Here is a 13,571-nt window from a genome sequence, read left to right as displayed (position 1 = left end):
GGAGACACTCCCCATTTCATAGACAAACCTAATAGTTCAGCCTGTCCACCCATCTATCCACCCATATACCCATGTTTGCCTTCACTGACAACGCAGTACTATATGTGCAAAAGGGTTCATCTTTGTTGTCTGTACTTCCCGTGTACCTCTCTCTGTCTTTCTCATCCTCAATGGTGCCATATTGGTCACTCACATTTGGCACATTGCCCTTCTCTTCACCCATATCAATACTTATCTCTATCTATCCAACAGCATTCCCTCCCTTCCCCTCCCACCCTTGGTAACCAACAAAGAATAGTGACATTTTCTAAGTGGTTACTGTATTTGACCATCTATAATCACTATATTCTAACGGTCATTTCGTTTGCAAACAATGAAAGTTTTACTGCCTCTTTCCTGATATTTTTACCTTATATCATTTTTCTATCTGATTGCATTGGTTAGAGCGTGAATTTAAATTTAACAGGCATCTTTATCTTGTTCCCCATTTTAATGGGTCAGTCACTATTTGTTTGCTCGTTTTCCTTATAAGAAAATGTTTGTTTCTAGAGTTCAAATCCTAACTATAATTGGGGGAAATATGTAAGTCACTTATTGTTGCCCAAAAGATTTTGCACTGATGGGAAATATGCCAGTAATGATAACAATAATTAAGATTTAATGATTCATTAAGATTTTCATATTTGGTTCCCCTTTAGGGAATTCACAATGTGTATGAGCTTGTTAAGGAGCTCTGGTGGTACAGTGGTTAAGGCATTTGGCTGTTCACCAGAAGGTTGGTGGCTTGAACCCATCAGCTGCTCTGTAGAAGAAAGATGAGGCAGTCTGCTTCCATAAAGATTTATAGCATTGGAAACCCTATGAGGGTCCCTATGAGTCAGAATCAACTTGATGACAGTGAGTGTGGATGAGCATGTTAACTGGTATGAGGATTTATCAGACTGTAGAGTCTCTGAAGAAACCCTGGAAACCACATTAGGCAAGGCTGACTTATATGAACTTGATTGGTTTGTCTCTCTTTTTTTGAAGGAGGGTGTGGGTGGGACAGGTCGAGTTCTAGAGCATGTACGTCATGTTTTCCGGAGGCAGATGGAGCCATACTTCAAGTGTGCCCTGAGAATAATAGGGTTGAAATTCAGAAAATCCTTAGCAATTATCAGACCAATATGGACTTTCGGTACCAGATAGCCACAATTAAGTTGTAGGTCAAGTACCAGATAGAAACAAGGAAGAGAATGGCACACGTGTAAAATGTGATGGCCTAGAACTCTGGAAATTTCATGTGGTTGAAGTGGTGATACCTGGTGTGACCAAAGGGTGGGCTGGCTGAGATAAAGTTGAAGATGCAGAATTTAACCTCAGTCCTTTATCCTTATAAACATTTATTCTTTTTTTTTGTTTGTTAGTAGGTTCTGCTACCTGGAAGCACTTTCATTACATACATTTCAAATTACTGTGTGTTCATGAAAGCCATAAAACTGAATACCTTTAAATGAAGCATTCCAAGTGTGACCCCTGAAGACCAGTGTGCAAAGTAATGGGGCTCCAGGTCTCCTCCTTTTTCAACCACAGAAACTCTGCTTTTCAGAATCTGCATTGTTATTGGACTTCCAAATAAAATGTCATTTAAAGAAAAGAGTGTTGCTAAAAAAAGTTTGTAAGCCATCATTGTAACTCTTTTTACTGATATAAATTCTGTTTGGTTGTGTCGTAATTTTGGTCTTTCCTACATACCTTTGGGCATTTTGTACGCGTAACTCTATTGCTATCCTCAAGGAAAATTTAGAGCTGATTTCCTTGTCCGTCTTCCGTAGGCTTTAGAGCATCTGCTGTGTGCAGGTATGTGGCTCAGTGGTTAAATACTCACCTGCTAACTGAAAGCTTGGTGTTGGAATCTGCCAGCCACTCTGTGGGATAAAAGTTGGCTTCCATAAAAGATTTACAGCCTTGGTAACCCCATGGGGGCAGTTCTACTTTGTCCTATTAAAAAAAAAAGAAAAAACTCAATGACATCGAGTTGATCCTGACTCATAGTGACCCCTCCTTGAATTTCTGAGGCAGTATCTCTAAGGAAGTAGATTGTCCAGGTTTTTCTTCCTTGGCTGGTGGGTTTGAACCACCAGCCTTCAGGTTAGCAGTCAAATACCTTAGGCACTATGCCACCAGAGCTCCCTCTAAACACTTAGCCAAGGCTATTGGGAGTTTTTGAATCGATGGCATTGGTTTAGGTACGTGATGAGTCAGTTGTGTACATGTCCTATTTCTTGTGGTAAGTGGTAAGCTTTTAAGGACAAGCTTGTGTCTTACTTATTTTGTTTTCCATCTCCATCCTACCATTACCCTCTTGCCCCAATGCATAAATTCAAGATGTGATTTCCTTTGAATCCCTGTGAATGAACCTTCCCTTTCCATTGTGCTGTCAATGCAGAAAGGCACTCTGGTGGTGCAGGACTCAATGGCAGTGGGTTTGGGTGTTTTTTTTTAATGTGTAGAAGTTCAGAGGTCAAAGTTCTCCAGCAGCCTGGTGTGCCTCTTGTCTTTTAGTTTGCAGGCAAGTGGTTAAGAGAACTCCAAGTAGCTTCCCCTAGGGATTGCTGTGTTTTGCTAGGTCACCAAAAATTGAGGAGGGAGGGCTTGCCTGGAGACCTCGCCCAATTCTGTGTGGGCTATAGTCTCATTAACTGAGGGCAGTGGATGTGGGTCGAACCTGGAGGAATTGTGGTAAGAGAGCTTGGTTTCCCGGTGGAATTATCAGTGTTCTTAATATTCAGCTATACCCTTCCTACTGTTTGTGGCCAAATCCGAGTCTTGTTTTGTCTTAGGAACTTTGTGGGGCAGATACCCCACAGTGAGCTGTTCTCTACATTCTATACCACTGGCGTGGCCATGCAGCTGGGCTGCCATATGCCGCAGTTATTAAGGTGATTTGTCTCCCATAAGGAGCTCTGGTGGCACAGTGCCTAAGGCATTTGATGGCTAGCCAGAAGGTCAGTGGTTCAAACCCACCAGCTGTTCCACAGAAAGAAGATGGGGCAATCTACTTCCGTAAAGATTTATCGCCTTGGAGACTGCCTTGGGGATCGCTATGAGTTGGAATCGACTCAGTGGCAGTAAGTTTGGGTTTGGGTTTGTTTTTTGTCTCCCATACTAGCTTTGAGAGGACTATTGTCATAGCACCTAACTCATAGACCAGTTGCCATCAAGTTACTTCTGACTCATAGTGACCTCTTGTGTGTCATGATAGAACTGTGCTCTGTAGGGTTTTCAGTGGTTGATTTTTCAGAAGTAGATTGCCAGGCCTTTCTTCTGAGGCACTTCTGTTTGAATTGAACCTTTGTCCTGTCAGTCAGCAGCCAAGCACATTAGCCATTTGGACCACCCAGTGATTTCACTAACACATAGTAAACTAAACCCACTGACATTGATTTGATTCAGATTCATAGTGACCCCCACTGGGTTTTCAAGGCTGTAAATCTTCATGGAAGCAGACTGCCTCAGCTTTTTTCTGTGGAGCAGCTGATGGGTTTGAACCACTGGCTTTGTGGTTAGCAGCCAAATGCCTTAGCCAGTGCACCACCAGAACTTTTTACGTTTTGCTGCTTATTTTAGTCCAGGGTCATTGGTGCAATAGAAGCTCATTCACACCAGTTTGATAAATAGGAAAGGTTTGTATGTCTTTGGAGATATCCCACTACTGGAAACAAAGGGCCACTGGGACTAGACTGAGATGCTCAAAGTGCTCTCCTGAGCTCCCTTATGCTAGGTCCCTACTTTGGGATATACTTTATACTCTTATTATACAGATGAATTTGCACTGTTATGATTACTTACGAGTTTGCTGTAGCCATCTGTGGCTGCCCTAGCTCTAGGTCTTTGTGACTTTCTAACCTTCTAACCTCCCAGCTTGAGTTCCACCTAGTAAGGTAGCTCAGACTGAGGACAGTCCTACTGGCCAAGGAAAAATGCCAGAGACTAGCATTAGGTCTCTGGCCAGGCAATGGATTAGCTCCCCAGGCTTCATCCCTGCTTAGGTCATTTTGGTGGGGTGAGAAGGTAGAATATGTCCCATGACACCCAAGGCTTCCCCTTTGGTCTAGGCACATCACAAAACATGCCTCTTATATTGCTCAAGTTATTGCTAAATGGAATACTAAATGTTCATCTTTTGCCCAATACTAATACTGGATGCTTCCAAGTGAAATTTCCCTGCAACTCGTAATTTTGGTTGTAAGAATTGCCTACCATTCTGGAGAATAAATCTTCCAATGGTCTGCATGATGACCCCTGCCCTGTTTCTCAGCCCTCCTTTGGGGTTGGGTCCCATCCCAGCTGAATTGCATAATGAATGCAGCCAGAGAGTATTACCACTCAGCTTGGGCATTCCTGCCAACTGCTAGATGAGGATCAGCTCCACTGGAAGGGTGTTTATAAAGACCTGGTGATCAGACTTGGAGGCCGTGAGGGGCTGTGGGCACAGTCGTGCTTTTGTGGCTCTTTCCAGAAAGTGAAAAGATTTGCCTTTCCATTTAAACAAAATGTCCCTATTTCCTATTCTCCCTCTATGGAGTAGGTAGTGGAAAAAAGAAACAAATAATCAAATCATCATCTTAAAACGAGAGAGAAAGACCAGCCTCCTCGTTCATGGAAATTGCATTGCAGCCTCATTAGAGGTATGGGCTATTTTTGAGTGGCAGGAATAATAGGGCTTACACCTAATCAAGGAAAAGATTTCCAAACAAAAGCTTGGGTGGGGTTTCCTGGGCAGAGTATGATATTGTAATAAATGGGAAACAGTTCTGTAGTCCAATCTCTGGTCTGATTACACAAATTATAGCCAGAGCCCTGTTTTCAAAGGAATGTAACACACCCCACGAAGGCCCTTCCTTGGCGGGCGTGTCCGCATTTCCTCAAGCCTGCTCCCTAACAGTTAATGCCTTCACCAGAGCTGCTGAGAGCTTTGTACAGAATGATTTTGATGCCTTCCTTAGGGTCCCAGCCATGGGACCATTTTACAGGTGAGTTTATCTTAGTCCTCTTTAGGGACTCCTGCAGCCAAAGTCTCCACCCTCCTCCTGTGTTACTGAGTAGAAAGTGCATGCAGGGTTCTGACATTGCTAGTAACAATTGTAGTGATAATGAGCCAGGCACTTTATCTAGGGTAGGATAAAATGTTTAGATGAAAAGTCTCTTTTCTTGCAAAAGAGGCATTATTCTCTGCTGCCATGCCTCTGCTGAAGCCCGTTGTTGTCCTCAGTCTTCAGGTCCCCCTGCCCCTCCTGGTGCCCTGGTCCCAGCCTTTCTGAGCAACTTGTGCTCCTGGTGTTCTGAGTGCCTGCTCCCTCTGGAACTCTGTACTTGTTGTTCCCTTTAGTGGTGCCTTTCCTCCTCCACTCCCTTATTTTCTCCTTTCCTCAGTCTTGAGAATTAAACATCTTGTCCCTTGAGAAGACTCCCCCTTACTCATCCTTTCTCTTGTACCACCAGTCTCTGTTATATGCCCACAAACACCCTGTGCTCACCTGTCTTAGTTTTAACAAGCAATGTTACTTCTCTGTCTTCCTCCTTAACCCTTTCAAGACAAAATTATTTTCTGGTTTGAATTTTTTGTTGAAACCTTGTATTTCAATAATGGAAGGCATTTTGAATGAAATAAAAAAAAGAATTGTTTTCTAAAGGTAATAAAAATTTTGATACATTTAGGGGACACATATTTCCCAGAGCATCTCTGGTGCTGGGGTTGGTGAGATGAGGCCTGTTTCTTCAGATTCACGCAGTTATACAGACCCCCACCAGATGACAGCATGCACTACAAGTGGGATACCAGTTTCCCACTAAACCCCAGAGATGGAAAATGTACATGGGCACTCTTACCCACAGGTCATGAAAGGGTTAAATTATAAGTTCCTTGGGGCCAGAAGAGTCCCTGGGTGGTACAAATGGTGGATGAAGGGTTTTAGGCTCTAGTCCACCTAGAGAAAGGTCTGATGATCTATTTCTGAAAAAATCAGCCACTGAAAGTGTTAGGGAGTGCAGTGCAACTGTGACACTTGTGGAGTTGCCATCAGTTGAAGTTGACTCTATGGCAACTAGTTTTTGAAGCCAAGCACTGTGTCTCATTCATCTTCAAATTCCTAATACTTGAAGGGCTTGGGGACATTGTCTCTTTTCTTAAGCAAATTACACAATTTAAATTTATTTCTTTACTAGAGCCAATATGTGCCCAATTTCAGATGGATATGTTTTTATTACAGCTTTATTTAAAAAACAAACAAACAACCTCACTGCCTTTGAGTAGATTTCGACTCATAACGACCTCTCCTTGGGTTTCTGACGTGGTATCTCTACAGTAGATTGTCCAGTCTTTTTCCGAGGAGTGGCTGGTGGGTTGAACTGCCAGTCTATTTAATATCTTCAAAAAAGGTTTTTCAAAACCATTTTGGTTTGTTCTTGCCCATTTGTCTTGCTCCTAGGTCTTTAACTTTAAAATGCCAGCAGCTCATGCAACTATGCTGCAAGAAGTCACTGAAACAACATCTGGCATCTGTGGGGTGTGATCCTCACTTTTCACATGGGATTTGATTATGGTAACCAAACCAAAACCAGTTTCTATTGAGTCAGTTTGGATTCATAGGGACCCTAAAGGACAGAATAGAAGTGACCCACAGGGTTTCCAAGGCTTTAATCTTTGTGGAAACCACATCTTTCACCCACAAAGTGGCTGGTGGATTTGAACCACCAACCTGGCTGTTAGCAGCTGAGCACTTTAACCACCGTGCCACCAAGGCTTCTGTAACACCAGAATAATTTTAAAAACTAAATCCATTGCCATCGAGTCCATTCCAACTCATGGAAACCCTATAGAACAGAGTAAAACTGCCACATAGGGATTCCATGGCTGTAAATATTTAAGGGGGAGCTCTGGTAGCATAGTGCCTAAGGCACTTGACTGCTAACCAGAAGGCTGGTGGTTCAAACCCACCAGCCACTCCTCGGAAGGAAGGTTAGGCAATCTACTTCCACAGTGATACTGCCTCGGGAACCCAAGGAGGGGTTGCTATGAGTCGGGTAAGACTCGATGGCACATAACAATAGCAACAACAACAAATATTTAAGGAAGCAGACTGCCTCATCTTTCTCCCACTGAACAGCAGGTGATTTCGAACCACTGACCTTTTGGTTAGCAGCCCAATGCTTTAACTACAGTGCTACCAGAGATCCTTTGTTGTTGTTGTTGTTGTTGTTATGTGCCGTCGAGTCGGCCCCGACTCATAGCGACCCCTCCTTGGGTTTCCGAGGCAGTATCACTACGGAAGTAGGATTGCCCAACCTTCCTTCCGAGGAGTGGCTGGTGGGAGATCCTTTACAGCAGAATAAAAAACCAAAAACCAAACTCACTGCCATCAAGTCAATTCTGACTCATAGCAACCCCTGTTGGGTTTCTGAGGCTATAAATCATTATGGATGTAGATTGCCCCATCTTTCTTCTGCAGAGCAGCTGGTAGATTTGAACCACTGACCTTCTGGTTAGCAGCCAAATGCCTTATCCACTATGCCAGCAGAGCTTCTTTTACAGCAGAATGTTGTTGTTGTTAGGTGCCATCGAGCCAGCCGAATAATGAGGGTAAAATGAAATAACATGGTGGTGGTACTTGCTCCCCACTGACTGATCATACCCCCTTCTCCTTCCTTTCCATGCCTCCTTTGCACATGCTGGATCTTACTCTAGACTGCCTTCGTCCCTCTCCTGGGTTAGACACAATAACCTGTCATCATTCCGCAGTCAGTTTGACCTTGTCTCCCATGGGAAGTCTTTTGTGATTCCTTCTTGTTACTCACCAGTGTCCTCCCAGAACACTGTATGGACCTCCCTAAGTGTACATCACATTTTATTTAGTCATTAGTTTTTGAGTCTCTTCTCCCACTAGACAAGGGGCCTGTCAGGCAGAGGCCAAGCCTTCTTCCCTTTTTATATTTCTTAGCAGCTGGCGCACTGCCAGATGTGCGATTACTAGTTGTTGATTCAATAAATTAGTTTGTAAGGGACGTTTTAATTTATTAAAATAACACTATGCATATCCTTAATGGTGTCGATCTGACTTTTTGCATAGTGCCTAAGGCACTTGATTGCTAACCTGAAGGCTGGCGGTTCAAACCCACCAGCCACTTCTGGGAAGGAAGGTTGGGCAATCTACTTCCATAGTGATACTGCCTCAGAAACCCAAGGAGGGGTTGCTATGAGTCGGGCCTGACTCAGCACATAACAACAACAACAACAATATTGGCAAAGATAGGGGCTCAAAGTACATGAGGGAATGGAGATCTAAGGGCTGCAGAAACCTTAACTCAAGGTTTGTGTGAGGTAGACATGACTCGTACTTGGACCTTCATTGTCTTCATCTTGCGGACTTTTCACCATAGTAGACTGACCCCTGTAGACTTGATCAAAGTCATGTACTGGGAATGTTCAAGCAGCTGAGATTTCTGGTTTACTTGTTGGGCTGGAGTCACAGGTACAGAAAGGAGTGACACTGGCACAGTGATTGGGATAGTCTTCCATCTACCAACTAGGAAACTAGAGGTGGATGAGAAAGGAAAGATGAAGTTCTTTGACCATTCTAAGAGGTTGTGCTAAGATAAGACCTCTCCTGGGTTTATACATTTTAAGTCCCTTTTCTTAACAAATTTGCACTTATGTGCTGTTTTTCCCTGAGCATATTAGTTTTCCCATGTTATGTAAGGTAGAGGGCATTCCCCCCTATTGACAAACATGTACTGAAAAATGCTCATAAATATCCCATTGTCTCCTGTGAAATTAGCCCCAGGAGGAGAGGTGCATGTAAGAGGTGCTAATTTGTGCCTGTCTGCCTAGAGATTCACAGGCAGCAATCCCAGACAAGCTGTTAATAAGTGTTAAACATCCAGGGTCTCTTCATGCTGGGTGATGTCCCAGCTAACACTCAGGCAACAAAAATCTTTCCCTGTAAGTGGCATCTCTTGGTTGCCAGAGGTGAATAAATACCATTTTGAGAAATGTCTACAAATACTCCTTTGATTCAGTAAAATTTCATTCGTTTGGAATGATAGGTAGTCATGTAACTTAGAGAATTATAGGGAAAATATGAAAACATGATTTTATTTTAAAGTATATATGTAGTAAATTTCAGTAGACTGACAGATGATATGTCTGAAAGAGCTTTTAGAAATATGATCTGTGACACAAATTTAAGGCCCAGTGGAGGACTTTAGGGGATCTCTACTAATGGATATTTAAGAACAACAATTAACATACCACTTCATAATTAAGTGCTTCTGGATTGCTTATGGGGCACTCTCTGGCAACAGTTAGTCCTTTAAATTCCTTATGAAGCCATGTGTTAATTTGAATGAACTTGAGACTATTTTGATTACCCCTGCTCTTCTAGGCAGGCCCTTTTATACTTCCAACCATGTAGGTCTAGATTTGTCTTCCATTATGAATTAATGTAGTCCAAATTAATGACATCACCTGCACTTCACATCAGCAAATAATTGAATGTCTGTTATGTGCATAGTGTTGGCCAGCTTTCAAAAAGTAGATGTATTTCCTGCTCTCAAGAAGTTTAGAGTCTACTGTGGAGGATAGAAGAGCCCTGGTGGTACAGTGGTTAAGCACTTAGCTGCTAACCAGAAGGCCGCCAGTTCAAACCCACCAACTGCTTCTTGGGAGAAAGATGTGGCAGTCTGCTTTCATACATTTACAACCTTGGAAAACCTAATAGGCAGTTCTACTCTGTCCTATAGGGTCACTATGAGTTGGAACCGACTTGACAGCAATGGGTTTGGTTTTGAGTTCGTGGAGGGTAGACACAGAAAATGGCTGTTAGCCCTAGCATAACATTGTCAAGGCCCAGACATGAGAGTGGGACAACTCTGATAGTGACTGACTGTGGGAGTGATACTGCTTAACCTCTCATGCCTCAATTTCTTTATCTGTAAAATGGGGATGGTACCTTGGTAGGGTTATTGTAAGGAACGAGTGAGAGAACACACATAGTGTATCTGCTGTGGTTGCTGCTAATGTGGTGAAGAAATAATTAAAACACAGCAAATGTTCTATTAAATCAGGTGTGTATAATGTTCTGTGAGAACACCAGGGGCAGATTACCCAGTAAGCAAGGTACGCATGGACTTACTTGTGCTTATTTACTAATCTATAGTGAACAATGATGTAGTGAAAAGTATGTGAAACTGTTTGCTACAGATTATTAAGTGAGCGCTTGTACTTACTCCGTCCCTGTCAGGCATCATAACAGAAAAGAGGCTTTGATTCTGTAGGAAGATGCTGTGGGGTTAGCAGAGAGACAGATGCCAGCCATACCTAGAAGCAGAATCTTTGATGTGGTGAAAAACATGTGAAACTCTTCACCACAGATTAGTAAGTAAGCACAAGTAAGCCTGTGCTTACCTTGCTTACTAGGTATTCAGTCGCTGTCAGGGATTGTAAAGTTGAAAAGAGCCTTTGATTCTTTAGGAAGCTGCTGTGGGGTTGGGAGAGAGACAGATGCCAGCCATACCTAGAAGCAGAATCTTTGATGTGGTGAAAAACATGTGAAATTGTTCACTGCAGATTAGTATTTTAGCACAAAAAAGCCTATGCTTACCTTGCTTATTGGGTAACACTGGAGAACAAAGAGGTGTGAACAGTTAACTCCTGGTGGGGATGGGAGTAGGACAAGAGAGGTTGGTATCAGGGTAAACATTACTAAAAAGGAGCAGGTCTTGAATGCTTTTCTGTTCATTCATTCAACAAACATTTATTGAGCCTTAATGATATGCTCCTGGGTGGTGTGAATGGTTAACAGCTTAGGGGCTCTCCAAAAGATTAGGGTTTTGAGTCTGCCTAGAGGCACCTTGAAGAAAGGCCTGGCTATCTACTTCAGAAACCCTATGGATACGTATGTCGTCCTATGTGTCAGAATGGACAGTGGACTGGTAACAATATGCCAGAGGCTATGCTGGGCACTAGGGTGATAGAAGTGACTCAGAACAGATGTGAATCCATGCCCTCTTGGAGCCAGCATTCCAGTGGGAGAGAGAAGAAGGGAAGCACACACCAGTGTGTGTAGAAGCACCAAAGTGATGGGTACAAGACAGATTCAAGGAATATAAAGTAATTAAGTATGAGCAGAGTGTATGCAGATAGGACTCACACCTGGAGGCAAGAAATGGAGGGAATGCTGGGGATGACAAAGCGGCAGGATCCAGGTAGGAATTAGGTAAGGGGAGAGCGGAGAGGTTTCCAACAGCTAAGCGAGATCAAGTTGCCTGTCAGTTTGTCATACTGTGGTGGTTTGTGCATTGCTTTGAGGCTTCAGGCTGTGCCACCAGTGTTTCAAAAGCCAGGAGGGTTGCTCATGGTGCACAGGTTTCAACACATTTTACAGACTGAGACAGACTAAGAAGAAGGAAGAGGCCATCCACTTCTCAAATAATTGGCCAGGGAAAACCTTATGAATAAGCAGAGAAACACTGTCTGATACATTACTGGGCAACTTTATGAATAGCCTGGAAACATTGTCCAATATAGTGCAGGAAGACGAGCCCCTTACATTGGAAGGCGCTCAAAATACCACTGGGAAAGAGCTGCCTCATCAGCGTAGAACCAGTGATATGGATAAATAAAGCTTTTGGGACCTCCATTTGCTGATGTGGCATGACTCAAATTGAGGAAAAACATCTATAGACGTCCATTAATAATTGGAACGTGGATGAATCTAGTATGAATCTGGAAAAATTGGAAGTTGTCAAAAATGAAATGGAATGCATAAAGATTGATATCCTAGACATTAGTGAGCTGAAATGGACCAGTTTTAGCCATTTTGAATCAGACAACCATATGACCTACTATTCCAAGAATGATAATTAGAACAGGAATGGTGTGGCATTCATCATCACAAAGGATGTTTCAAGATCTGTCCTGAAGTACAATGCTATCAGTGATAGGATAATATCCATACACCTACAAGGAAGACCAATTACTACAATTATTATTGAAATTTATGCACCAACCACCAAAGCCAAAGATTAAGAAATTGAAGATTTTTATCAACTTTTGCAGCCTGAAATTGACCAAATATGCAATCAAGATGTGTTAAATATCACTGGTGACTGGAATGCAAAAGTTGGAAACAAAGGAGAATCACCAGTGGTTGGAAAATTTGGCCTTGGTGACAGAAATCAAACTGGAGATAGCAAGATAGAATTTTGCAAGACTAACGACTTATTCATTGCAAATACCTTTTTTCAACAATGCAAATGGTGGCTATACATGTGGACTTCACCAGATGGAGTACATAGGAATCAGGTTGATTATATATGTGCCAAGAGGTGATGGAAAAGCTCAATATCTTCAGCCAAAACCAGGCCAGGAGCTGATTGTGGAACAGACCATCAACTGCTCATATGCAAGTTCAAGTTGAAGTTAAAGACAATTCAAACAAGTCCGCAAGAGCCAAAATATGACCTTGAATATATCCCTCCTGAATTTAGAGACCATCTAAAGAATAGGTTTGATGCATTGAATACCAAGGACCAAGAACCAGAAGAATTATAGGATGACATCAAGAACATCATCCATGAAGAAAGCAAGAGGTCATTAAAAAGACAAGAAAGGAAGAAAAAACAAAATGGATGTCAGAAGAGACTCTGAAACTGACCCTTGAGTGAAGAGTAGCTGAAGCAAATGGAAGAAGTGACGAGATAAATGAGCTGAACAGAAGATTTCAAAGAGCAGCTCAAGCAGACAAAGCCAATTACTATTACTATAATGAAGTGTGCAAAGACCTGGAGTTAGAAAAGCAAAAGGGAAGAACATACTTGGCATTTCTCAAGCTGAAAGAACAGGAAATCTCGAGTTGCAATATTGAGAGATTCTATGGGCAAAATATTGAATGATTCAGGAAGCATCAAAAGAAGGTGGAAGGAATACACAAGTCACTGCACCAAAAAGAACTGGTCCATCTTCATCCATTTCAGGAAGTGGCATATGTTTAAGAACCAATAGTATTGAAGGAAGAAATCGAAGCTGCACTGAAGGAATTGGTGAAGGCTCCAGGAATTGACGGAATACCCATTGAGATGTTTCAACAAATGGATGCCCCGCTGGAGGCACTCACTTGGTTATGCCAAGAGATTTGGAAGACAGCTAGCTGGCCAACTGACTGGAAGAGGTCCATATTTGTACCCTTTCCAAAGAAAGATGATCTCACAGAATGTGGAAATTATCTAACGATATCATTAATGTCACATGCAAATAAAATCTTAACTGAAGATAATTCAAAAAAGGTTGCAGCAGTATATTGGCAGAGAACTTACAGAAGTGCAGGCTAGATTCAGAAGAGGATGTGGAACAAGGGATATCATTGCTGATGTCAGATGGATCTTGGCTCAGAACAAAGAATACCAGAAAGATGTTTACTTGTGCTTTATTGACTATGCACAAGCATTTGATTGTGTGGATCATAACAAATTATGGATAACATTGAGAAGAATGGGAATTCCAGAACACTTAATTGTACTCATGAGGAACCTGT

Source organism: Orycteropus afer, unplaced genomic scaffold (genome assembly GCF_000298275.1).
Source record: "Orycteropus afer afer isolate SDZICR_OR568_19922 unplaced genomic scaffold, OryAfe1.0 scaffold00015, whole genome shotgun sequence".
NCBI classification, from domain to species: domain Eukaryota; kingdom Metazoa; phylum Chordata; class Mammalia; order Tubulidentata; family Orycteropodidae; genus Orycteropus; species Orycteropus afer.
The sequence above is the reverse complement of the archived record's forward strand: the minus strand, read 5'-3'. Positions refer to the sequence as shown.